The sequence below is a fragment of the Bos mutus genome, unplaced genomic scaffold (genome assembly GCF_027580195.1).
Source record: "Bos mutus isolate GX-2022 unplaced genomic scaffold, NWIPB_WYAK_1.1 CTG259, whole genome shotgun sequence".
NCBI classification, from domain to species: domain Eukaryota; kingdom Metazoa; phylum Chordata; class Mammalia; order Artiodactyla; family Bovidae; genus Bos; species Bos mutus.
This window is the reverse complement of record NW_027219761.1, coordinates 51,209-69,772: the sequence shown is the minus strand read 5'-3', so window position 1 is coordinate 69,772 and position 18,564 is coordinate 51,209. Positions and strand designations below refer to the sequence as shown.

Here is an 18,564-nt window from a genome sequence, read left to right as displayed (position 1 = left end):
AAGAGTGTTATTTGCCTTTTCCTTGCCTTCACCCTTTTCTCATTGCTCCAAGAGGGCAGATGGTTGTCAGGGCAGGAGGCAGGATTTCCTGGGTCCCTTAGTTTTCCCATAGTACAGATTACCCTCCAAAGCCACTGCCACCACCTCTTATCTGTAACATGTAAAGTGTGTCAGCAGTGGAGTGGGAATGGAGGCAGGAGAACGCTCCTTTTCTTCATATATTTCTGATTTGGGAGGGGTGAGGTTTTTCACAGCAAGTGTATATTTGTTAGATTTGCAATATAAGTAAAAATAACCATTTACATCAAACACTCAGACAAACCAGCTATACTCACCTAGAAGTGAAGGGAACCTCGCTCAGTCTAGTCTGACTTTGTGATGCCATGGACTGGAGCATGCCAGGTTCCTCTGTCCAAGAGATTCTCCAGGCAAGAATACTGGAGTGGGTGGCCATTCCCTTCTCCAGGGGATCTTCCCAACCCAGGGATTTAACCTGGGTCTCTTGCATTGCAGGCAGATGATTTACCTGCTGAGCCACTAGGAAAGACCCAAAGTCACCTGGGGTGACTCAAAATCAACCACATGTTGAGGAGGACATGAGGCACAGCTCTGACACTTAGGCAGTCACAGACTCTTTGGTCAGGTCGGTCAAGTCAGTTTCTCTTCCATTTCTTAACATATCAAATCTAGAAATTGCAGTTTTAAAAAAGGCATACAAATATCAAGGTACACAAGAGCATTGATTGCTGAATCATAGAGGATGCACATCCAAGTTGTCTTACAGTACAGACGGTACTTATGTACCCAAAATACCACCACATTAAATATTTGCATGTATAATAGGTATAAATCCTATCAGGGCTCAGAATAATAATCTTTACTTCTTCATTGTATCCTAAAAGTGTTTCTTCCCTAAGCCAATACACATAACAGAAAAAATAGCACTAGTTTTTGGCGGGTCAAAAGAGTCAGAAAGATGCCTAGTGTTGCCTTGAGACATATTTGCTTCCAGAGACTGGAGAGAGGTTTACTCAAGTGCCAAGGTCCAGCCCGGCTGATCCAGGGTATTCGAACGGGAGACGGAGTCGGCGACTATTTACATATTTATCAAAGATATAAAGAGTAATAGAATGAGGATAGCTCAGTAGGAAAATTCAGTGGAGAAAAGAGGCTGAGTAGCTTGGTTTACACGGAAAATCAATATAACCCGTGACACCAGGTTAGCTCTGACCACGGAGGCCGCAGGCGCCCTCTCAAATAGCAGAAGGTGTCCCACCTTAGACACCTTCTCGAGTGGGTCTTTGAAGCCCAGGCAAATAAATGGTTGCAGAGGATATCCGCGCTCCAGATGGAGACTTCAGCCAGAATGTGAAAAGAATGACATGGGGAGACCAAGCGTTGGTGAGCAAGGCCTGTAGCTTTATTTTTAACAGGGGTTTATATACCCTAAGTTACACATAGAGGATAATAGGGGATGCAAAGTCAGCAGTCTTTGACCCTTATCAAAAACCAGGGTTTTTTTCCTGCAAATTTATCGTATACAAATGGTTTAGGTGATTTACATCATCTTCTGGCCAGAAGGCCTATTAACATTTTATGGCTCTTGACAAAGACTTATCAACCATAAGACTTATTTTCTCTAAGAGTAATTATTTTAAGGTTTGGCGCCATCTTCCGATGATAAAATTGCATTCCTATAGGGCGGATGTGTAACGGGTTTACAACAAAGGAAAGAATTTATTACCTTAAGGGTCTAAAGTTACTAACACCAAGGCCACTACTTATTTTTTCTACATACCAACTATATTAATTAATACACATTCAAGGATACAATTCAGGGGATGTGAAAACTTGGCAACAAGCATTGGCTCATCAATGAAATCTTTTACTAGTTTTATTCTGACAGTTTCTAACTCTCTGAGAGGCTCTAAGCTATTTGAATATCTTAAGCTTCCTGTGCCTCTCGAGGCTGGGAGACTGTAAACAATCGTATGCATAGCTGTAGGAGTCTGGGTAAACTTGTCAGGTGAGTTAGAGAGCCATCTGAGGGGTTTGGATTTAAACACTCCTAATTGCCCAGGAACTTTTATTAATTGGAGCTGTAAGTTAACTCTTTGATAGAGAGAGCGAGATGGTGGTACGGGACAGCACCCAGTAAAGTCAGAGGTGAGAGCACAAAGCAATAAAGTAAGCAGACTCTGGTTTTGGGGGGAAGATGCTCGAGAATATCCGGGGGGACTCCTGAGGCTCGATCCCGCCTTTGAGTATGCCGAGCCTCCTTCCTCATGACCTTTGTTATGAGTGGAATGCCTCACCGGCTCCCAGCACTCAAGGAGGAAGAAGGCAAAGGGGAGGCTCTTGTTATGAGGAGGAAGTTCACAGCTCCAGGGTGAGAATATGAATCTTCTTTTTGGAAAATCAAGCTGTTGAGTGGTAACGAACAACACAAAGGCAAGGTTTATGAGTTCAAGGACCTGAAATGGACTCTGACTTATAAAGGAAGAAAAGAAACCCATAGAAAGTATGTTGAGAGATCCCAGAATGGCCAGGAAACCTGGAGAACAGGGCTCTCACAAGGGACAAGGACAGAATCAGGTGAGGTTAGAACTGGGATGGGTGGAGATGTGTGTTCTTCCCATTTCCTCCAGCCTGCACATCGGTCCTGATCTGCAAGCAGAAAACTGGCAGTGAAGGGTGGTCCAGCTACATCGGAGCAAACTTCAAGAACACTCAGGGAGCAAACTGCAAGAGCAATCAGGGGAGCCTTTGTCTTGATTCCATTTACAGAAATTTCTGGAAGTATCAAGTTAATTCAAGGTGAAATAAATAAGGGTAGAATTCTCCAATCCAGGCTTCAGCAATATGTGAATCGTGAACTTCCTAATGTTCAAGCTGGTTTTAGAAAAGGCAGAGGAACCAGAGATCAAATTGCCAACATCCGCTGGATCATCAAAAAAGCAAGAGAGTTCCAGAAAAACATCTATTTCTGCTTTACTGACTATGCCAAAGCCTTTGACTGTGTGGATCACAATCAACTGTGGAAAATTTTGAAAGAGATGGGAATACCAAACCACCTGATCTGCCTCTTGAGAAATTTGTATACAGGTCAGGAAGCAACAGTTAGAACTGGACATGGAACAACAGACTGGTTTCAAACAGGAAAAGGAGTATGTCAAGGCTGTATATTGTCACCCTGCTTATTTAACTTATATGCAGGGTACATCATAAGAAACACTGGACTAGAAGAAACACAGGCTGGAATCAAGATTGCTGGGAGAAATATCAATAACCTGAGATATGCCGATGACACCACCATTATGGCAGAAAGTGAAGAGCAACTAAAAAGCCTCTTGATGAAAGTGAAAGTGGAGAGTGAAAAAGTTGGCTTAAAGCTCAACATTCAGAAAACGAAGATCATGGCATCTGGTCCCATCACTTCATGGGAAATAGATGGGGAAACAGTGGAAACAGTGGCAGACTTTTTGGGTAAGAGTCGGACAGCTGATAACAACTGATTCATCCAGTAGTTTGTCAAAAGATTCTGAGAATAGTGACAACAATATTTATGATTTCACACAACATGATCTGACAACAAATGCTTACATTCCTCCCATTTTAAAGCAGAAAGAAGGGAGGCACAAGAAATTTTTTTATTTGTCTAAAGCCACATAAGGACAGAACTATTTTTACAACCCAGAATTTGTGCACTCAAGCACAGATAGTTGGATCTGTCTTCTCAGAAGTGGGTGTATCAAGATTTCTCAGTTGTAGGGATGGGAAGAAGACCAAGAAGAGGAGAGAAGGCAAGAGAGGGAGGGGGGAAGGGTAGAAGCACAAATTCTTTTATTCTCTCCTTCCTCCCCTCTCCTTAGGCCTCCTTGATTCTTGCCTGCACCAGCCCTTTCCCTCCTTCCCCACTCTGCTACCTGGACTGGAGCACTGTTCAGCTCTAAGGATTCCTGCCCAAGCCTCCTGGGAGGTCTCCATGCCTTCCTCCCAAACCAGCCTTCCCAGCTTGGTTTTGACCCTTTCCCGCTCCCAGGTGGACCTCACAGAACGCAGCCTACCCAGGCTGGGATGCAGGAGCTCCAACCTGCTGGGGCTGCTCCGGGGGCCTTTCCGTTGCCAAACCCACTGGATGCTGCGGATTCCAAAAACTGGGATAAAGTCTTTTAAAAAGAACCATTCACTTCGAAAACTTTTCTGTGTTTCCCTTCTCAACGGTCTTCATGGGACGAAGGGCTAAAGACGACAATGTATTCATCCAAGTCTTAGAGCATCCCAGTGAGTGCCCGACTCTGTCGCCGGCATGCAGACACAGAACGACCATCCCGGCGACCTCTGTGCTTAGTCGCTAAGTCCTGTCCGACTCTTTGCCACCCCATGGACTTATCCCGCCAGGCTCCTTGTCCATGGGGATTCTCTAGGCAAGAATACTGGCGTGGGTTGCACGCCCTCCTCCAGGGGATAGTCCCAAACCAGGGATTGAAGCCGGTGTCCTGCATTGCAGGCAGATTCTTACCGTCTGGGCCCCAGGGAAGCCCACTCTGGTGGAAATCGCCTGGTGGACACAGGAAACCTAACACAGCCCCGGAGGCCTATGCCAGGGTGGGCAAACTCTGATTCGTTGGGTGTAGGCGAGGACGTGGGAAGAGCCATCATGGGCCCCCCCCCCCGCCGTGTGTTCAGCTGTCCTTGGATCTATTTCTGTTCAGGCCCACAGGATTGGAGCCCTGGCTCCTGGTATCTCTGGGGGCTCTGGCATCTGTGGTCGGTAGAGGGCACGGAAGTGGCACCGTTTCCCTGGGGGCAGGGGTCTTATCCTAGGAAGAAGTGTCAACCCCAAAGACTCCAGGAAAAGCCGGTACTGCTCTCTCCGTAGCGTTCGGCTGTTAACCCTAAAGGTTTGTGGTTCGAGCCCACCCAGGGACGGTGGGGTGGCATTTTACAGACCAAAGAGACTCCCTTTTGCCAGGAGAACACCAGAAAGTGCAGCGGCGAGCCGGCATGCAAGAGCACAGGAGTCAGGTACAAAGGAGCAGCGGAGAGGGCGGGTCCCAGGGGATTGGAAGCGTCGATCATTCCTGAGAGCCCAGAGTACTGACCGCCGGCGCTGTGAAAAGGGCCACCGCGGCGCGGGACCGCAGCGTGGGAGGGGCGGTGTCCACACAGCTGGGCCGTGGAGTCTCCTGGCCTCGGACACACCCACCGTCCCCGCCTCCTGGGGCTTCCGGGAGCTCGTCAATCGGCTGGGGCCACCCCTGAGCTCGGGTGCGGAGCTAAGGGTCTGAGGCCTCTGCGTTGGGTGCGGGACCCCGAATGCAGCCTGTGGGGGCCCCAGTGTCCTCACTTGAGGAGAGATGAGGCACTCTAAAGCAGGTCTCTCGGGAACTGGCGTCTCCGCGTCTGAGCTAGCTTGGGGCTTCAAGGTTCCTGTTTGAGTGTTAAAATTAGGTGGTCTAGATGCTGGTGACAGCATTCGGGATTTCATAAATACAGTGTTAAGTACTGGAGGGTGTCCCGTTTCCGTAGTGTAGTGGTTATCACGTTCGCCTTACACGCGAAAGGTCCCCGGTTCGAAACCGGGCGGAAACAGGTTGCTCTCCCCCACTACCCCACCGCGGAGATTTCTGATTGGTGGAACCACCTGGTTCTCACCCCCACTGGCTGAGTCAAGTCCTACTCTTTTCCACCCCTTGAACTGTAGCCAGTCAGGCTCCTCTTTATATGGGATTTTCCCGCTACTTTGCTAGAAGCCCATCGGGTCAGTGCAGCTGCCCCCTTCACTCTTGCCTGGCTCCCTGTGTCCTGCAGGGATCATAAAGTGTTCTGTCAGGACACAGAGGTGAAAAGTCCTTCTCTGTGGCTGGTGGAATAGAGAACCAGATGGGAAACGCGTCCAAGGGAGGGGGAGTATCCTCAAGAGCTTTCCAGGACTGTTGAGTGGGTGCTGTCAGGTGGGTCTAAGCCCCAGGATAATAATGCCTAGTCTTGTGTTGTTCTGGCCTTGACCCAGTCCCAGGTCCAGTCCGAATTCAAGCACAGAGGCATCCAGCTTTACCACACATATTCCACTCTCCCTCTCTCCAAAGTGGGGTAGTGAACCACCTTTTCTGTCTCAGTGAATAGAACCCATGTGGGTTGGGTATTTTTTTTCCCTCTTGAACTTTCTGATTTGCTGAAATGTAACACAGAAATATAAAAAACATTTAGCTTTAGATAAATTAGTGGAGTGGGTTGCCATTTTCCTTCATCTTCCTGACCCAGGGATTGAACCTGGGTCTCAAGAAAAAGACGCTTCAAATTGATAATAAGGATGAATCTTGAATACTTTTAACACTCTAGATAATTCTAATAATTTATATATAATTTGCATAGAAAATGTCCTGTCATACTCTCAGAGATGACTCCTGGTATGCCTTACCCAGCTTTAATAATTTTGGTCTAAAACCTACTTTCATGTTGACTTTCTGATTTTCTAAAAATGTGTAAAATATTGGTACCATACTATTCTAGGTTGTAGAAGTCTTGCATTTATTTTCTATTCAAAATCCCAATGAAAGTGAACTGCCTAAATTTCCTGTATTGTTTTGATTCCCTTAAGCAAACTCTAATTCCAAAAAATATTTCCATTTATAAAATTCAAAATTATGTGCCACAGAAAATTAAATATACCATATAATATTTTTTTCAACGAAGATTAAGTCATATAATTATAGAAATCATAGTTACTTATATTCCCCTTTCAACGTGGGGGTAAATGTTTTTAGGTATCATCTAATATGTGAATATCTGACATGACAACTCATACCGGCAACCATTTACCCACAGGGACACCCGTGCAGTTACAAGACTGGGCAGTGCGAAGCCCCCTCACAAGGCAGGACTCCATGAGCTCAGCCTCTGCCTTTTAATCCAGAGACCCAGGGCACCCGACGAGGGGGAGGCACTGGCTGGGCCGCTGCGCCCCTGGCCGGGGCTTGAGGGCAACAGATGGGCAAAGCCGCCCGGGTCCAGCGAGGACGCCCAGGATCGGTCCCACACCTGTCCGCCGTGTCCGTGTCAACCAGGCCGCTGAGGGTCGCGGGAGACCTCAGGTGGGTCCTATTAGGGAGTAAAAAGTGTTTCTCTTCTAAGTAGGCAGAAAGGTCCCACCGAGATTTGAACTCGGATCGCTGGATTCAGAGTCCAGAGTGCTCACCATTACACCATGGAACCCCCTCCGGAGCCACCTCGCCTCCATCGCCAGACAACGGTATCCGCTTCTTTAGCCTCCATACGTCCCACCCAAAAGCTCAGGGCAGTTCTTCTAAGGTCCTGAGGAGACTCCAATACGGTTGACTCCCCTAGGTGCTCAACCCTCTCGCTTTCTCTCCGCTCCTCTCCTTTGATCGACTCAGCTCACTCTCACCTCAGAAAATGAGGTGAAATCCACTTTGGGTTTTGTGCCAGGGAGGACCCCCTAGGTCTCTATCACCAACCGCATATTCTGTTTAGGTTAACCAGAGTGTCCCATCCGGAGGTAAAATTTCTGCAAATAAGAGTGTTATTTTCCTTTTCTTTGCCTTTTTTCCCCATAGCCCAGAGAGGGCAGACATTCGTCAGGGCAAGAGGCAGGGTTTCCTGGGTCCCTTAGTTTTCTCACAGCGCTGATCACACTCCTAAGCAGCCACCACCTCTTACCTGTAACATATAAAGTGTGTCAGCGGTGGAGTAGGAATGGAGGCAGGAGAACTCTTCTTTTATTCTTCATATATTTCTGATTTGGAGAGGGATAAGTTATTCTCACAACAAGTGTATATTGTTAAATTTACAATGTGAATAAAAATAACCATTTAAAGAAAACACTCAGACAAACGAGCTATACTCACTTAAACTGAAGTCAATGTCGCTCAGTCGTGTTCAACTCTTTGTGTCCCTAGGGACTGTAGCCTGCCAGGCTCCACTGTCCAAAGATTCTCCAGGTAAGAATACTGGAGTGGGTGGCCATTCCCTTCTCCAGGGGATCTTCCAAAATCAAGGATTGAACCAGGGTGCCCTGCATTGTAGACGGATTCTTACCGTCTGACCCCAGGAAAGCCCACTCTGGTGGAAACCGCCTGGTGGACACAGGAAACCGAAGCACAGCCCCGGAGGCCTTTGCCAGGGTGGGCAAACTCTCATTCGTTGGGTGTAGGCGAGGAAACGGGAAGAGCCACCGTGGGAGCAACCCGGTGTTCAGCTGTGCTTGGATCTATTTCGGTTCAAGCCCGGAAGCTTCGAGGCCTGGATGGCGGTTTCTCCGGGGCACTGGCATCTGTGGCGGGTAGGGGCAGGGAAACGGCACCGTTTCTCTGGGGGACAGAGCGCTCACCCCGGGAATGAGTGTCTACTCCAGAGAGAGTCCAAAAGAACCCCGTAGTGCTGTCTCTGTGGCGCAATCGGTTAGCGCGTTCGGCTGTTAACCGAAAGGTTGGTGGTTCGAGCCCACCCAGGGACGGTGGGGGTGACATTTTAGGCAACACCAAAGAGAACTCCCTTTTGCCAGGAGGACACCGGAGAAGTGATGCGCCCAACGGACTTTCAGAGAAACACAACAGGAGTCAGGTGCAAAGGAACAGCGGGGAGGGCGCGTCCCGGGTGGATTGGAAGCGTCGGTCATTCCTGAGAGCCCAGAGCGCTGATCGCCGGCGCCGAGAACAGGACCACCGAGGCGCGGGTCCGCAGCCATGGAGGGGCGGCTTCCACACCGCTGGGTTTCGGGGTCACCTGGGCCTCGGGCGCACCCACCGTCCCCGCCTCCTGCGGCTTCCGGGAGCTGGGGAGTCGGCGGGGGCGACCCCTGAACTCAGGGTGCGCAGCTGAGGATCTGAGGATTCTGCGTTGGGTGCAGGGCCCCAAAGGCAACCTGTGGGGCCCGGGGTCCTCACTTCAGGGAGAGGAGGAACCCTAAAGCAGGGCCCTCCGGAGCCGCCGTCTCCGTGCCTGAGAGAGCTTGGGGCTTCAAGGTTCCTCTTTGAGTGTTAAGAGTTGGTTGTGTGGTTACTGGTGGCGGGACCTCGAATTTCATGGATACATTGTTCAGGAATAGAGTTTATCCCGTTTCCGTAGTGTAGTGGTTATCACGTTCGCCTCACACGCGAAAGGTCCCCGGTTCGAAACCGGGCGGAAACAGGCTTTCTCTTTCTTTTTGCCCCCCTGAGATATGTCTTCTCATTGGAAAAACCAACAGGCGCGAAAGGCACGGGGTGAGGCAGGGGACGCAGCTGGAGGAAGAGTTGGTGACCACCTGGAAGTCTCTTTATTCAGCGCTCGGAGAGGCCCAGGAGCCACTTCAGAGATCTGGAGGTGGACGGATTCGCTCATCAGCCGCCACTCATCACCGAGCCTGACGACAAAGAAAACCGAGGTTCACAAAGAGAGCAAGTCCTGGGCTCGGCAGCACGCAGCGCTACAGCTAGACCAGGAGGGACCCAGTCCGCTACTTTGTGTCCTTGCCCCAGAGCAAAAGCGACGCCCAGGAAAGGAGACGTGAAGGGCGATGAGCAACGGGGCAGGGCTGGGAGCCTTGCACAGATGCACACAGCCCTGGGCCGCTGCGACATTGCCTTTCCCACTTTCTGACTTTCTGAAGGGTCATCTTACACCCACCTTTCACCTGGAGAAGCTAAATAAACATCTTTGTTCACAGATTCCTTCTGGTCTAGTGGCTAGAATTCTGTGCTTTCACCGCCACGGCCTGGGTTCCATTCCTGGTCAGGGAAAACTTTCTTTTTCCAGCGTCTGCACCCACACAAGTCTCTCTCTTCCCTGCACTCACACAAGCCTTCTCTTGCTGCCCAGATCGGAACTGTATTTTGCTTAAAGGTCCAGTGCAGAACATTTCTGCACAGAGTTTCTAAATGCCGCTGAGTCCGGGCCTCAGGGTCCTGGACCTCGGGCTGGCTGTTGGAGCTGAGATGCCGTGAACAGCCTGGGCTGGCCAGCTCTGGCCTCCACTCTTTTCTCCTGGCATGGTAAACCCAGAGTCTTACTTAACAGACTTTTCATTCAAGGAGAATGTGAGGCTTCAGTTCCAAAAATTCATTAAAATCCAATACCAAAAGCTTTTGTAAAATACCAAAAGTTTGCAAGAATATGAACATCCTATATTCTGTACCTAAGTGCCCAGTTAACATCACATTCTTTCTTTATATAAGAGTCATGACATCACTTGATAGTAACCTGCCGATATCTCGGGATTGTTCCTTTCCTTTGGCGTCCCTCTCAAAACTAACTTCTGTGGGACCTGTCTTCCAAGGCCAGGGAACAGCTTTCCCGTCCGGAAGAGGGTCCTCTTGGCCCTTCAGGAACCTGGAATCCGTTCTCTTTAGGATGTAGAGAAGGTATATGTGTGTTAGTCGCTCAGTCCTTTTGGACTTTTGGTCATCCCTTGGACTGTATCATTCCTCTGTCCATGGGCCAGTGAAGCCCAAAACAAACATAACCACAATGCATTGGCCAGGATCGAACCCGGGTCTCCCGCGTGGGAGGAGAGAATTCTACCACTGAACCACCAATGCCACTATAGAGAAAAATGTCTGTAAGGATAACCTAGATGGAGTTTTACTCAAGTCTTTCTCAAGTGCAAGTCACTCATGCCCTGTGCTTGTAGGACGGTCTAGGCTTTCATCCTCCGCCCTCTGTGGCACAGGCTGCCCTCTGCCCTCTGGCCTCCTGCGGGTTGCTTTGGCAGGCATTCAGGTGTGCTTTGGATCCATCTAAGTGATGGAACCACCTGGTGCTCGTGCACACTGGCTCAGTCTTGTCCCATTCTTTGCGACCCCTTGGACTCTAGCCCACCAGGCTCCTCTGTCCATGGGATTTCCATGCTCCTTTGCTAGAAACCCATCGAGGCAGTACAGCTGCCCCCTTGGCTCTTGCCTGGCTTTCCGCGCCCTGCAGGGAGCATAAAGTGTTCTGTCAGGACACAGAGGTGAAGAATCCTTCCCTGTGGTTGGAGGATGAGAGAACCAGATGGGAAATGCTGCAAAGGGAGGGGAATATTCTCAAAAGCTTCCCAGAACTGCTGTGTGGGCACTGTCGGTTGGGTGGCTGCCCTATGACAATAATGCTTAGCCTTGTGTTCTGGCCTTGACCCAGTCCCAGGTCCAGTCTGAATTCAAGCACAGAGGCACCCTGCTTTCCCACACATATGTCATTCTGCCTCTCTCCAAAGGGGAGTTCTGAACCACCTTTTCTATCTCAGTGAAGAGCAACCATGTGGGTCTTTTTTTTTTTTTTTTAACTTTGTTTTGCTGAAATGTAACTCAGGAATATAAAAAGGTTTAGCTTTAGATAAATTAGTACTCTCCATGCTACAAACAAGAATAAAATTCAAGTTGATTATAAGGATGAATCTTGAATACTTTTACACTCTGTGAAAAAATTCTAATAATTGATGTATAATTACATAGAAAATGTTTGTCCTGTCATGCTCCCAGAGATGACTTTTGGTATGCACCACACTACTTTAATAATTTTGGTCTAAAAACTACCTCATGGTTACTTTCAGATTTATTATTATTTATAAAATTTAAAATTATGTGCTCCAGTAAATTAAATATACCATATAATATCTTTTAAATCAGGATTAAGTCTTTTGATTTAAGAAATCATAATGACTTAATTATTCCCCTTTCAATTTGGGGTCAGTGTTTTTAGGTATCATCTAATATGTGATTCTAAGCAGCATTTATCAGAGCACGACTGAGCTCAAATTGCAATTTTAAGATCTATCATTAACTTTAAGTTCTTTGACTGATATTAAATTGGTTGAATTAATGTATAATCTTTGCCTGGAAAATTTCTAATTAAAGTAGAAATAATAATGCCCATATTTTTATAGGTTATATATAGAAGAGCTCTAGCTTAACAGCTTAAGAGAATGTGTGGGTACCTTTAGGAGATGTTCCTGAATGTAGCCATAACGTCACTTGAAGAAGAGTACAACACATGGACTGTCTAAGTTAAGTAAGGACGTGTTGCTTACCTGATGTACTCCTTTATTAAAAAAAAAAAAAAAAATTTCTGATTCTTAGTTACCTGCCTTCTAGATCTCAAGTCACCCATTTTCCCATGTGCTAGGTAATTCTTTTTTTACTCATTGCTGGGGTCCTTAGGTGCTGGCAGGCAGATGAACCTGAGAAAAACATGACAGGCTGCTCTCCTGCTGTGATTCTTATTTGTCTTGTGTGTGTGTGTGAGTTCTTATTTTTGATGCCTCCTGGTGTGAATGCACCAAGGAGTGGGACCTTGACTTTGCTCCTGATACACCAGTTTTCCTGGAGAAGGGCCTGGTACCTGGTGAGCACCTAGTAAGTGCTTGCTGACTGAAGGACTCCTAATGCACAGTTCTGGAAAACTGATGAAGAGGACAGAATGTGGGTAAGATCCACAGAGGCCTAGACTATAAGGGACAGAAGGACACAAACTCCAAGAGGGAGAGAGAAGGGCAGAGAGAAATGTCCTAGAACCTAGAGACATCCTCGACTGAGTATGGAAAATCTGAAGAGCTCTTCTTTCCTCCTGAACTTCAACTGAGGAATCAGTGGAAGGTGAACCAGGAACTCTAAGGATCCAGGTTTGCACAAGATGTATTATCGGTGCAGGATTCTGTAGCTTGCAACAATTTGTCTCAAATGAGATAATTTTTGCAGATGTAGCCACATACTGTCGAGATATCATACAGAGACAGTCTCAGGCTTGCAAATGCACCCACATACCAGAGGGAGACCCCTCATTAGATTGTGTGCATCCAACCAAAGCCAAAATACAACTCATGAAGGGAAGAGGATAAATGTCTGGGACCAGTTTTTTTTTTTTTTTTTTTTTTTTTAACTCCTGTAATCCATAAGCTGCTCTGCAAGAGGCTCTCCAGAGTCATTCTGGCTGGTCTTGTCTGGACTCAATGACTTGGTCACCAATGAAAACAGTTACAATTATTAGAATACTTTCCAATCAGCTTGGAAGTTTGGCTGCTGAATATGTGCAATCTCTGGAAATGTACACATTGTCTTTTCATTGTACCTCCCACTAAGTTGAGTCAGTAGGGCACAAATTCCTTTGTTAGAGTAACAGACAGGTGTATTGACAATTTCTTGTGATGGCAAGACCATGAAGAAAAAGACTCTTTCCTTGAGTCAGGCAAAATACATTGGAATATAAATTAGCACATCTATTTAGGGAAAATTAAGAACATAAAGAGATGCCTTCAGTTTCTAGCAAAGGTGCAGTGACAGAAATCAGATTAACCCTCCTTCCTAAATCTCACTCTCCCTCTTTGTCCCACTCCCAAAGAACAAAAAGACAAAAACATGAAATACTGATTTCTAAGACACTGGAAATCAGGCAGCAAAGGATAGCAAGCCTTGAGAGGTGACAAACAAACAAGATGAGTCTTGCCATGGGCCCAGCTTCCTGCTTTCAGTGAGTTCCCAGGCTGGGCACCAAGAGGAGGATTTCAGGTAGTGTTGGTGGAGAGCAAGGCAGCTAGAGTTCACAGGACAAAGATCCAGTGATTCTTATTTGCAAAGCAGATGTAGAGCAAAGGTATGGATATCAAGGCTGAAAGGGGTGTTGGGGGAATTGGGAAATTAGGATTTACCTAAATACACTATTGATGCTATGTATGACACCACCCTTATGGCAGAAAGTGAAGAAGAACTAAAGAGCCTCTTGATGAAAGTGAACGAAGAGAGTGAAAATGTTGCCTTAAAGCTCAACATTCAGAAAACTAAGATCAGGGCATCTGGTCCCATTACTTCATGGCAAATAGATGGGGAAACAGTGGAAACCATGGCAGACTTTATTTTTCTGGGCTCCAAAATCACTGCAGATGGTGACTGCAGCCATGAAATTAAAAGATGCTTACTCCTTGGAAGGAAAGTTATGACCAACCTAGACAGTATATTAAAAAGCAGAGATATGACTTTGCCAACAAAGGTCCATCTAGTCAAGGCTATGGTTTTTCCAGTGGTCATGTATGGATGTGAGATTTGGACTAAAAAGAAAGCTGAGCACAGAAGAATTGATGCTTTTGAACTGTGGTGTTGGAGAAGACTCTTGAGAGTCCCCTGGATTGCAAGGAGATACAACCAGTCCATCCTAAAGGACATCAGTCCTGGGTGTTCATTAGGACTGATGTTGAAACTGAAACTCCAATACTTTGGCCACCTGATGCAAAGAGCTGACTCATTTGAAAAGACCCTGATGCTGGGAAAGATTGAGGGCAGGAGGAGAAGGGGACAACAGAGGATGAGATGGTTGGATGGCATCACCGACTCAATGTACATGGGTTTGGGTGGACTCCGGGAGTTGGTGATGGACAGGGAGGCCTGGCGTTCTACAGTTCATGGGGTCGCAAAGAGTCAGACACAACTGAGCGACTGAACTGATCTCAACTGGTACAATAAATAACAAATGAGAACCTATTGTATGGCATAGGGAATTACTGGATGCTCTGTGTTACCTAAATGAGAAGGAAATTCAAAAATGAGGGGATATATATACATGTATAGCCAATTCACTGTGCTATTAACACAACATCATAATTAACACACTGGAAAACAGCTATACTCAAATAAAAGCTAATAATAAAAAAAGAAACATGAAGAAAGGTCCCGTGATGAGAGAGAGTGGGAGAGAGAGAATGCTGGGATATGAAAGGGTCTCCCTCAAGTACTCAGCAGAGTAATGATCGGGGTATCCTCATGAAGAAAGTGCCTGAGGCCAAGGAAAGAACATTTTAAAAAGATCCTGGAACAACTCCTGGTGCTCACACAGGACAAGCAATTGTATGTAAGTGATCTCCCCACACAGACTGGACTACTTATAACTCATGGGCCATTGGGAAGAACATTCAAAAAACTCTTGTGATGGACAGGGGGCCTGGCTGTTAAAATGCTGCACTCAATATGCCGGTAAACTTGGAAAACTCAGCAGCAGCCACAGGACTGGAAAAGGTCAGTTTTCATTCCAGTCCCAAAGAAGGGCAATGCCAAAGAATGTTCAAACTACTACACAATTGCTCTCATCTCACATGTTAGCAAAGTAATGGTCAAAATTCTCACTGTGAGGCTTTCACAGTGTGTAAACTGAGAACGTCCAGATGTGGAAGCTGGATTCAGAAAAGGCAGAGGAACCAGAGATCAAATTGCCGACATCCCTTGGTTCATAGTAAAAGCAAGAGAGTTCCAGAAAAACATCTACTTCTGCTTTATTGACTACGCCAAAGACTTTGACTGTGTGGATCACAACAAACTGTGGAAAATTCTTCAAGAGATGGGAATACCAGACCACCTTACCTGCCTCCTGAGAAATCTGTATGCAGGTCAAGAAGCAACAGTTAGACATGAAACAATGGACTGGTTCCAAATTAAGAAAGGAGTATGTCAAGACTGTATGTTGTCACCTTGTTTATTTAACTTCTATGCAAAGTACATCACGTGAAATGCCAGCCTGGATGAAGCACAAGCTGGAATCAATATTTCTGCAAGAAATATCAATAACCTCAGATATGCAGATGACACCACGTTTATGGCAGAAAGCCAAGAAGAAGTAAAGAGCCTCTTGATGAAAGTGAAAGAGGAGAGTGAAAAAGCTGGCTTAATATTCAACATTCAAAAAACTAAGATCATGGCATCTGATCCCATCACTACACGGCAAATAGATGGGGAAACAATGGAAACAGTGAGAGACTTTATTTTCTTGGGCTCCAAAATCACCGTAGATGGGGACCACAACCATGAAATTAATGCTTGCTCCTTGGAAGAAAAGCTATGACTAACCTAGACAGCATATTAAAAAGCAGAGATATTACTGTGCCAACACAGGTCCCGCTAATCAAAGCTCTGGTTCTTCCAGTAGTCATGTATGGATGTGAGAGCTGGACTATAAAGGAAACTGAGTACCAAAGAATTGATGCTTTTAAACTGGTGCTCGAGAAGCCTCTTGAGAGCCCCTTGGACTGCAAGGAGATCCAACCAGTCCATCCTAAAGGAAATCAGTCCTGAATATTTATCAGAAGGACTGATGCTGAAGTTGAAGCTCCAATATTTTGGACACCTGATGGGAAGAGCTGACTCAGTATAAAAGTCCCTGATGCTGGGAAAGATTGAAGGCAAGAGGAGAAGTGGGTGGCTGAGGATGAGATGGTTGGATGGCATCACTGACTCAATGCACATGCATTTGAACAAACTCCAAGGTTTGGTGATGGACTGGGAAGCCTGGCGTGTTGCCATCCTTGGATCACTACTGAACTGAAGAAATTGGGGAACAGTTCCTTACCACCAGAAAGCTCCATAGGGCCTCCAACCAGCCCATCTTTCTCTGCTCTGAGTCACCTTGTAGAACAAGCCACAGTCAGTGAATCCAAGAGGGCACAGGACAAAGCTGACTGCAGGATACTTTTACCTCCTGATATCCCCTCACATTTTCATCTGGGCCCTACATCGTCTCTACCTGTGACACCTATTATCTCTCTGAAAACCAAGAAGTTCATCCCTTGTGAAGACACTTTGCTTTCCCTCACCCCAGCACACCTGTGGGACAATCTGATTTGAGTCAGAGAACAAAAGGGAACGAATTCAACTCTACACCGCGGTTTCCAGCCAAAGACACAATGATGAAGAGGGTCAGGCTCTGCGGATTGAGCTGATCCAGGAGGAAAAGCAGCCGGTCCTCGAGCTGCTATCAGGGGAGGCCCCGAAATCAGGTCAAGATCAGGGAGTAGATGGACCCGCCCATCACCGGCTGAGAACCAAGTGGCCCCTGCTTCACAAGGAAACAGGTTCAGAAAGAGAGCTGGACCTCTCACCACACCTGGATTCCAGGTCTTCCCACACGACCTGCGGAGCCTCCCTTGTCCAGTTCTTGGATGAGGCTGAACCTCTGATCCAGGGGTTGGGCGGCCATCGTTGTGCTTTGTCACATCTTCGGGGGCAGGGGATGGATCCGTCCCCTCGGCGCGCTCCACTCGCCGGCTCTGAAGCCCTGGGCCTACCATTTCTGCTGCAGGGAGCCCTGTGTCTGTGGTCCCTCGGGCATCCGCTGTGCGTCCACCCTGACGGGGAGAGGACCACCTCACCCTCGTCCCGTCCCAGTGGGACGTCAGCATGCCGGACGCGACAGAAAACGATGAATCCGCTCCTCTGTCTGGACGTGGGAGGTGCAAACTAGGACCTGCAGGGGAGGAAAGCAAGGCGAAATCTCAAGAAACGCCCTGATCTAAAGCTATTTTCAAGTCCGCCTCTTTGGCAACTCAGGCCTCTAGCGCGATTGAGGGTGCTGTCGCGCGGTCGCACTCTCGACCGCACTCAGAGTCCACGCGGAACCAGGAGGAGCCCTGCGGCCTGGGGCCGGTGCGCATGCAGCCCGCGCCTCCCTCGGGGTCTGAGCCCTGAACCTCAGACGCGAAGGCAACGCCGCACTGAGAAAAGGAGGAAAGCCACTGCTGGAGAAAAGGGCACATGCATTCCCCAAATTGAGAAGCTCTACTGCTAAAGGAAACCAGAGACAGACAGACACACAGACACCATTGCATTAAAACCTTTCAGCGAAAAGAAACTCTGCCTGCTGTGAGGGAAATACGAAAACCCTTCAAGACACCTGCTTTCTGAAAGAAAAAAAAAAAAAAACCGCCGGTATCTGTGTTAAATTCGCGCTCCACGACCTGTTGAACTGCAAAATTATAAAAGGAAAAGAAGAGGCGTTTCAGACATTGTAAAATGTAAAACAAAGCCGTCCTTCAAGAAGAATCTCAAGTTTGGAATGAAGACATCAGATCTGCGTGGACCGCGCCTGGCTCCTCCGCGGCTTTATGCTGGGCCTGGTAGGCAAAGGAATTCAACAAATGACCAAGCCTCAGCCTTTGCTGCGGTTCCTGCTAAATGTGAAAGTGTGATGCAAGTCTGGACTGAAACTAGAGGACTAGAATCAGCCAAAGACGCAGGAATCTGAGGAACCCCCAGTGCCAGGCGGCGCCGGAAAAGCGCTGCTGTGAAAGGCCTGCGAGAGAGGAGCGCACGGGTCAGGCGGGGCAGAGGGGACGGCGGGTCCTTTGTTTCCCGAGTGGGATTTGAAACATCGAGCCCCGGTCCCCGCTGGCGCCATGAAAAGGGACTTTAAGGCACTGGATCTGCCTCTGGAAGGGCTGTGTCCACCTTGACGGACGTGGGGCCACCTGGGGCTCAGACGCACCTTACCCACCCCACCCCCATCCCCACCCCCGCTCCTGAGGCTTCTGAGAACTGGGGAGTCAGCGGGGCGACCTCTGTGCTTGGGCGCAAAGCTGGCACACAGGGACCTTGCCCCGGAAGAGGCGAGGAACCCTAAATCAGGCCCTTTCAGGAACTGCAGATCCTTAGTTGACGGATTGCCTGTGTTTCCAGAGTCCTCTTCCTTTGAAAATTTGAAGGTCAGGTGTGTTCAAACATGCAATTCTTGGATATGTCACTAGACAAACTGGCCGTGTGGTTTCCGTAGTGTAGTGGTTATCACGTTCGCCTAACACGCAAAAGGTCCCCGGTTCGAAACCAGGCAGAAACA

The 18,564-nt window shown here is 47.7% G+C and overlaps 5 non-coding genes across 5 annotated transcripts; 4 read left to right on the top strand and 1 right to left on the bottom strand.

Moving 5' to 3' along the window:
- The first annotated feature begins 5,522 nt into the window (after positions 1 to 5,522).
- On the top strand, positions 5,523 to 5,595 carry TRNAV-UAC (transfer RNA valine (anticodon UAC)). The gene has a single exon. It is a non-coding gene; the product is annotated as a tRNA-Val (tRNA).
- Positions 5,596 to 7,146: 1,551 nt separating this feature from the next.
- TRNAQ-CUG (transfer RNA glutamine (anticodon CUG)) lies at positions 7,147 to 7,218 on the bottom strand. Its single transcript has one exon. It is a non-coding gene; the product is annotated as a tRNA-Gln (tRNA).
- Positions 7,219 to 8,405: 1,187 nt separating this feature from the next.
- TRNAN-GUU (transfer RNA asparagine (anticodon GUU)) lies at positions 8,406 to 8,479 on the top strand. Its single transcript has one exon. It is a non-coding gene; the product is annotated as a tRNA-Asn (tRNA).
- A 601-nt stretch (positions 8,480 to 9,080) lies between these two features.
- Positions 9,081 to 9,153, top strand: TRNAV-CAC (transfer RNA valine (anticodon CAC)). Its single transcript has one exon. It is a non-coding gene; the product is annotated as a tRNA-Val (tRNA).
- Positions 9,154 to 18,491: 9,338 nt separating this feature from the next.
- Positions 18,492 to 18,564, top strand: TRNAV-AAC (transfer RNA valine (anticodon AAC)). Its single transcript has one exon. It is a non-coding gene; the product is annotated as a tRNA-Val (tRNA).